The sequence below is a fragment of the Trichechus manatus genome, unplaced genomic scaffold (assembly GCF_000243295.1).
Source record: "Trichechus manatus latirostris isolate Lorelei unplaced genomic scaffold, TriManLat1.0 scaffold00037, whole genome shotgun sequence".
In the NCBI taxonomy this organism is placed as follows: domain Eukaryota; kingdom Metazoa; phylum Chordata; class Mammalia; order Sirenia; family Trichechidae; genus Trichechus; species Trichechus manatus.
The window spans coordinates 11697692-11706706 of NW_004443973.1; the positions used below are offsets into that span (position 1 = coordinate 11697692).

Below are 9015 nucleotides of genomic sequence, written 5' to 3' on the forward strand. Positions count from 1 at the left end.
GAGCTAAATGCTACAATCAACCAATTTGATCTCATAGACATATACCAAACACTCCACCCCACAGCAGCCAAATATACTTTCTTTTCCAACACACATGGAACATTCTTCAGAATAGACCACATATTAGGCCATAAAGAAGGCCTTAACATAATCCAAAGCATCAAAATATTACAAAGCATCTTTTCTTACCATAAAGCCATAAAAGCAGAAATCAACAACAGAAAAAGCAAGGAAAAAAAATCAAACACATGGAAACTGAGAATAGTCATACAGCTTGAAGAATGTAATCAATGTTACTGAATTGTACATGTAGAAATTGTTAAATTGGTATATGTCCTGCTGTGTATATTCTCAACAACAACAATAAATAAAATAAATAAAGGTTCCAGCCTGTTGAATTTCCTAGCCAGGCTTTGGGCGTCTGGGAATTCTAAAAAGTTTAGATAAACTTAAAATACATTGTTGGTCACAGAGGGCTGTAATGTGGTCTTCATACAGGGGTTAGTGTGGGAGTTTTCTAAAGGGCGCACAATCTTGGATAGTTTTAATGTGATCACTTTCCAGTTCCTCCATTTCCATATATACTCGTGCTCCAAGCTGATCTGTCTGAGAACACAGGAGTCCCTGGGTGGTGTAAATGGTTAACATGCCTAGCTGCTAACTGAAAGGTTGGAGGTTCGAGTCCAGCCAGAGGCACCTCAGAAGAAAGGCCTGGTGATCTACTTCTGAAAAATCAGCCACAGGAAACTCTATGAAAATCAGCCACAGTTCTACTCCGAGACACATGGAGTCTCCATGAGTTGGAATCTACTCAGTGGCAACTGGTTTTTTGGCCTGAGAACACACGCTTGATCAAGGCATTGTACCCAGTTTCTTTCCCAACTCTCCATTCGCAGTGGACTTCAAAATAGGCAGTATGTCCTGCTAAGGGACATGGCCCCAGGGTGTATATTCCTACAGTCAGGCTGCCTTCATCAAAGAACTAGTTTGTTTCTCAAGAAAGAAGAGATAAAAATTTGCACAATTATTTCCGAAGATCAGTATTACATTTTCAAGTAATAGGAACACAGTGGAGAAGACTTAGAGTTTTATATTTTTTGTATGTTCATTCAGATTCATAGAAGAATTTTCTTTAATTAGCTTTTTTGACAAAGATAGTTACAGAAAATTTATATTCATTTTTTACTTGGATGCCTTTCCTGCTTACTCTTGTTGATCAAACACTACTAGTTTATCCTATGATGTACTTATTAGATGTATATTAACAAGAATGTATTGAGGATTCTCCTATAAATGATACCTGTAAAAACAGTCATTAATACAACTTTCTGTAAGTCTCACACTTAAAAATAGCCAATAACTTGTCTTCTTTCTGCTGTTAATTTTCACTAAATCCAGTCACGTTCTAGCAATAACTAATATAAATCTATTGATAGATGGATTAATTAAAAAAGGAAAAAGGCTCCATCCAGCTCATTAAGAGATATAGTTCCAGTATCATTTTACTTATTATGTTCAATAATTAGCAAATTTTATAATGCATTTGTGTTCAACTGTGTATTAATAACTGTGATAATTCAATCCAGAAAAAAATTTAATACTTAGCTTTATGATCACAGGAAATATATAGTTCAGATTTCAACATATACCTATTTTGTTGTTGTTGTTGCAGAGAGGTATGATAAGGTGATTAATTTTTTTAATCTTTCAAATGTAAAGAAAAAATTTTGTGGGTAGAGTAAAATAGAAATACAAGTTCAAGAGGACAGGAAAAATGTGAAATTTTCTAAGGTTAGAAAAGAGCTTGTTCATATATTTTTTAAATTAATGACAATGGTTGTATAATTATAAAACCTATTATATCACTCTTTTTAATATATACAGTATAATCTAAATACCAGAACAAACATTCTGGTATTTAGTTTATATTGCATATATTAAAAAGAGTGATGTAATAGGCTTTTGTTAAATGTGCCAATATTTACAATATGATTACATCCTTTGCTGCTATTTCAATTCTTGAGGAAATTTTTCAGATGTCACCATAAAAATGTGTGAGAAAGCACATTGTCTTTCAAAATTATTTTAGGGATTATGCAAGCAAAAATAAATTGAAAATTGCTACTCTAATGAAGTAAAGTCAGTGGCCCCAGGCCACTGTTGTGTTCCAAGGCCTATTGTAAAATCAGGATTTTTGTCATTTCTCCATTTCTCCAAATATAAAATGGGCATGATAATAACTTTCCTTGTGACCAGAAATGTCTGTGAAATTCTTGCAAGAAAAAATTTTTTTTTTTTTTTTTGGCTTAATAGTAAGTCACGTTCTATGTCATGTTACATGTGAACTATTGGCAGGTTGAAAATAAAAAGTCACTTATCTGGTCATTTTTATATTTGTTACAATTTATTAGAGGGGAACCTGAAAATAAAGGACCAGCCACTGTCCAAGGGTTCTAACAAAACAGATAATTCAGCATCTTAATAGCTTTTATCTTTTAAACCTATTTTCTTTACGTCTTAATACAGCTATAGTTTACATAAATAAATATCTTCCTGTTGCTGTGGAGTCGATTCCAACTCATGGCGACCCTATGTGTGCAGAACAGAACTGCACTCCATAGGGCTTTCAAGGCTGTATTTTTTGGAAACAGATCACCAGGTCTTTCTTCCAAGGTGTCCCTGGGTGGGTTTAAACTGTTCTTTCCATTAGTAGTCCAGTGCTTAACCATTTGTACCACCCAAAGGCTCCAATAAATATATACTGTGTATGTTATTTTAACAACAAAAATCTGAGACAGATAAGGGAATGTTAAAAGTTTATATTCTTAATTCTTCTATAAATTGTGCCCCCCTTTTGAGCAAAGAGATCTCTTAATAGCCTTCTATAAATTTATAGATATATAATTTGCCTGCACCCCAATTTCTATTCTGATTACCTTTGATACCAACCTTGGTTGCTTCCATCAAGGAAATGAAGTACAGTCATGCGTCATGTAACACCCATGATAGGTTCTGTGAAATAGGACGCTATGTGATTTGGACATTGTGCAAATACCATATTATTATACAGGTAGTCCCCAGATTCTGAACCAGTTCCGTTCCTAAGTCTGTCTTTAAGCTGAATTTGTACATAAGTCGGAACAGTTAGGTATGGTTCTTATCTAACGTCAGTTAGTCAAATGTTTGTCTTAGTATATAGTATATAGCATACGTTTCTATGCGTAAAAAACATTAAAGAAACATTTCCAGATACACTAAAATATCTTTAACATAATAACATAGTAATGATAATGTTTTGATGTGTGTTGCAAAGTAGCACCCATTTGTTATTACGAACCATTTTTGTATGTACCTCGCATTTTTAATATAATAGGCTTTACAGGGGTTGGTTCGTAACTAGGGTTGTATGTAAGTCAGACGTTTGTAACCCAGGGACCATGGATGTATATGCGGTTCGACGTTGCCTGAATGGACAGTGTGTGGCACATGACTGTATATGAGTCTCTTCACACATCTAACAAATATTTATAAAATATCTCCTGTTGACCTTACCAAAAGAACCAAACCAAACCCATTGGCGTCAAGTTGATTCCAACTCAGAGTATAACTGCCCCATAGGGTTTCCAAAACTTTAAATCTTTACAGAAGCAGACTGCCATATCTTTCTCCTATGGAGCCACTGGTGGGTTTGCACAGCTGACCTTTCGGTTAGCAGGTAAACTCTTAACCACTATACCACCAGGTCTCCTTCCTGTGGACCTAGCCTGTGCTAAACTACTGAGGACAGAAGCAATATTGTATTACGTAAGAATGTAAATTGTGGGGATAAGGTGTAGAGATGGGGTGAGAGAGGAGATTAATGAAGTTCCTTGGTACTCAAATAGTCTGGAAGTGGACTGGAAGTTCAGGAAAGAATCTGAAAGACTATCGCTTTTTATATTAGTCACAAGAGACATCTTTATGGGTATAGAGTAATTGTTCAGCCAGTGAAGACAATTACAGAAATTGAACAAGAGAAGAAAATTTTGAGTGAAATTTGGTGTAAATGAAAAATCTGATCTAGGCTTAAAGATGATGATCTTTGAGCCCACATTTGCAACCTAGGAAAACATTTTAGTGATGTAGTGAAAGTCAACATCAGCCAGCAGTTGGACTCAGTAACTTCCAATGTCCCTTCTAACAATAAGCTTTTATCAGAAGGTTACACTCTGAGCACAGAACTGAAATAAGAGAATCTAGTTACATGATGTGACTGCTTAAGGCATCAGAGTCTTCTTCACAATGTATTAGTGTTATGACCCTAACCAGATTGAGAATTACAGTGTCGTGTTTCTGATGGGAATGCTTTGCATCACTCAGGTGTGGTAGTAGAGGGATAGTTCACGGCTGAATAAAAAGGTTAGGAACCAGTGATATGCAACTTGACAGTATTTGACAATTGCACTAATCTTTGGCAACTCCAGCAGAGGGCAGGCAGGTATAGGGAAAAGAGAGGAAATGTGAAAGTCTCAATTCCAGTTATAGTCATACAGGACGGTAAAAAATGTCTGTGCAAGCTGGAACCAAGCAAAGCAATCTTCAAAGTCAACGGGAAAAATTAGGATTGTTTCATGACTTTAGAAAAATTTTGTCAAAACATTAAAAAGTCTTTTACTGTTGGTTATGAATGTATGGGAAAATGAACAGAATAGTAAAACTAATATTATTTAGTATACTTTAATTTAAAACATTAGAAACACTGAGAATTAAAGTGTTTTATTTCCTTGTTTAAAAAAAACTCATCAAGAGTTCTTTGGACAGTGCTTGCCTTCTTCTTCTCACTGTATTAACTTACAGTAAGAAGCGAGCATCTTTTCTATGCCTTTGCTAATCGTCATATGTGTTTCTAAGTTTGGATCAGCTTCCAACATGTTATCCTGTGCAATTTCAATGTCATGAAATATCTCTGAGAGTTCTTTTAATGTAATGTTTTTTGTCGGCATCATTCCCTCTAGGACGTCTTCATCTTTTTCATCACAACCGCTTTTCTCATTTATGTTGATAAGTTTGCCTTCACTAGGTTCCTCTGGCTGCGTATCTAGTCTCTCAAATGATGGCAGTATCAACATCCCCCATGGTCAGCGATTTCTTCTATAACTCCATTTATGTTCAATTCAAATTGCACTTCCAGCATAATCAACTTTTTTGCTTCTTTGCGGCACTGTCTTCTTTGTTGACCAGTTCCCTCTTTCAGTTACTCAATTGTTGTAAAACATCACACAGGTTATATCACTGGGAGACAAGAATACAAAACACTGTATGCTTTCTGAATTAACAGGTGGGCAGTAACCAAGACCGACAGTTGAAAGAAGTGGTGTGATCAGTCACTGATCATGATGCACATCTCTTATTTACATAGTGATCTGTGGCCTGAAGAGCTAGCAGTGAAGTTTGTACTTTTTGCAATTACTCAATGTTAATAAACAATGGTAACTGAAATTCATACATATTGGACCTGGACAAAACAAGGACTGCCTGTATTTGCTAAGCCACCCACCACAAAGAATGTATAGGCAGTTATCTGAAATTAAAGAAGAATTCGTTTCAAAGCTGACAGCAAATTCCTTGGGATGAGAGTTGCCTTCCCCTCCCCCAACAGAACACTTTTTTTTTTTTTAAATAATATTTTATTTCTTTTTGGTGGCAATATCCACAACCAAATGTACACCCATTCACACCTTCTGCATGAACAGTTCAATAACACTGGTTACACACTTCGCCTTGTGTCACCATTCTATCTCTACCAATACTGTTTCCTCCCCATTAATATAGGCTCTCTGCTTCGTAAAGTTCTCATGTGTGCGTTAGATGAAGTGTTGGCAGTTTACACTCATATAGATAATTCTTTATAAGAGTGCTATGCTCGAGGCAAACATTCTTTATTAATTAGGCTTAACTGTTGTTTAGTTTCAGTTCAGGGGCTAAAGATTATTTCTGGGCATTAGATTTGGTGGTTCCCCCAATCTTTTTTTTTTTTAACAAAACACACTGATGGGTCACTGGGCTGTGGACCCATTGGGCACTCAGGCCAGGCCTAGGTTAAAATACAAGACAAGAATCTATATGCCTCTGCATAGTAAAATAAGATGCTCTTATTTCTGAGATGGTGAGGGCTTCAGAATCTGAGAGGAGCTGGAATAGACGAAAACATTGGGGAGGAGAAAGGATGCAGCAAGAGATTGCGAAGCTGAGACCCTAGAAGGTAATGTAGCTCATGAGAAGTTTAGGGTAGTTGGGGGAGTAGGTGTGTTGTTTTTGCCATCTACTATTTTTTTAATACCTTCCACTATTTTTTAAATTAATTTTTATTTTTATGAACTCATTATATTTACAAAGGTTTTTAAAAATGAAATAGTGCTCAGTGGCTTAAAAGGAAAAAACCAATCCCTTTCTCCATACTTCTCCTAACCCAATCTCTTACCAGAGACATCAATTATCAACTCTTTTGGCTGCTTCTTCTAGTATTTATTTCCATATTTCTAAATATGTTTGTTTACTGTCATTTCTTAATTTATCCATTTTGGTCATTATCTAGTGAGAAACTATTAAAATAGTTGAGCCACAAGCATACTCACACATTTTCCTTGCTACTATAGTTAAATCTACAGTTGATCTTTATATTGTTTTGACAATTCAAATATTATTTACTGCTCAACCAAGTAGTATACTTGGCTCTAACAAGGTGTTGTTCTCTTCAGAGCTAATAATTACCATAGTTTTTGTTTAATTATCTATGTACCTATCACTAAAGCCTGCTGATAATTTTTCTAAATAATTTGTCCTCCCTGGAGCCCCTGCTCCCTAAACACTCTGTTCTCCTGCCCCCTGGTTTTTACAGGCTGGTTGGAGAATTATCATAGTTATCATAATGTTGATGAGTACATTCAAGTTTCTGTGACAACTTTACAACTTTAAGTGATCATATTTATATATTTGGGAGCCCTGGTGATGCAGTGGTTAAGCTTTCAGCTAACCAAAAGATTAGCAGTTCAAATCCACCAGCTGCTCCTTGGAAACCCTATGGGGCAGTTCTACTCTGTCCTATATGGTCGCTATGACTTGGAATCAACTCTAAAGAAACAGGTTTGGTTTTTGCTTTTTTTTTTTCCCTATTTTTTTTATTCTAACAAATGTAGTTTTATACAACAAACATATGGTCCACTGTTACAAGTCAATAGTTTTTAGAAAATAACTATTGAAATACAATTCTCAAGACTTCTGCTTGTGGGAAGATAGAGTAGACATACTTTTCTTTATTCCTCCTGCAATGCACAACTAAAATCCCTGAACATTACATATAAACAAACATAGATGATTCTAAAAGCTGGGGAGAAGGCAGAAGAGCTAGGCACCTCAGGACCAAAAGAATGACACACTTGTAAGTTCCCTGGGTTTTCTTTTTGTATGCACCTAACAACAGAGTGTCAAAAACCTGAGACCAAAAAAGAGAGAGAGAGAGAGAGCACTACAAGGAGAAATAGCCCAATCCAACATTATTGTTAGAGATTTCAACAACCTCTTTTGGTAATTGATAAATTAAGCAGGCAGAATATCAATAAGGATATAGTTGAATTGAACAGCACTGTAAATCAACGTGATCTAATTGGCATTTATAAAATACTGCATCCAACAACAGCAGAATAAACATTCTTCTCACACTAGTATGAGCATTCACCAGGGCAGACCACATCTGGCTTATAAAACACACCTTATGCATTCAGTGAAGGATTATGCACCTTTTGCAGTGAAAGATTATGGGGCCAAAATCCAGGAGAAGGAGGAGACCCAGAAAGGTAAGCCCAGTATTTTTGGCTACTTTTCCATCGGTGGCATCTGCAAATTTCAAAAAAAGGCAGCTAAGAGGCAGGGAAGCTTTGGTAGGTTAACAGGGCAGACTGCCACATCTTTCTCCCATGGAGCTGCTGGTAGATTCAAACTGTCAACCTTTCGGTTAGCAGCAGAGCTCCTAACTACTGTGCCACCAGGGCTCCTTCACAAAGTAGGTGAAGGCAATGCCTTGACCATATGCGTGTTGTAAGGCCTGAGTACCTCTTCTGTCTTTGTTAAGGAGGATGCTAATCTTCTCTCCTTTCTTACAACACACAAGGAGAAGGGCCCTGGTGAATCCCTCTTTTTTAGTTTATAACCCTGAGGGTGTACACTCTGGGAGTATGGGTGAATTGAAATAAGCCAGCTCAGCCTTGAGTCATCTCTATCCTTCATTTGAATAAAGTTAGTGCCCCTAACCTATTTGTAGGCCAGAAACATGTTTAAATTCTCTTTGGAGGAATATAACATATCCAGTGAAAATATTTTCAAAACGAAGGAGAAATAACACTGTTTTCAACAAACACACACTAAGAAAATTTGCCACCTGTAGATGTTTACTAAATGAAATACTAAAGGGAGCTCTTTGGGCAGAAGTAATCTCAGATAAAACAGACATGGTAAATATGTAGGTAAATCTAATGAGTATTGCCTCGTAAAATAAAAAGCATTTCTAGAGATTAAAAAGGTACATCTCAAAATAATAAATTCACTAGGAAAGTATAACAGTTCTAAATTTGCATGTATTTAATGATATACTCAAAATATGTAAAGCAATTTTAACAGAACTAGAAGCAGAAGTAGAACCCAGGTGTTCAAAAAAAAACTTATGACAAACTCTCTAGGTAACAGCTCTGGAAAGATAAAACCCCAGACTGTTTCACCAACGAGCATCACCTCATATATACCAATTATCCTAGATATCCCTTGGTTTACAAGTCTTCACCAATGCTTGCTTAGACCCTGCTTGCTAACTCCTATCTAAACCACCCTATAACTAAGTCCTCGCCAACAAAACTTATAAAACCCAAGTACTCAAGCCACTCAGGGAATTCATTTGACTGATCTCATTTGGACAATTGTCTCCTTGCCCGGCAAGTCTTTATTAAACTTAGCTTGTTTTTTAATCAAAATAGATTTCTCTGGTAG

General features: G+C 36.2%; 1 pseudogene; it reads right to left on the reverse strand.

The window, feature by feature from the left end:
* Window positions 1–8031: 8031 nt before the first annotated feature.
* LOC111820431 (uncharacterized) lies at window positions 8032–8141 on the reverse strand (annotated as a pseudogene).
* Window positions 8142–9015: the final 874 nt, after the last annotated feature.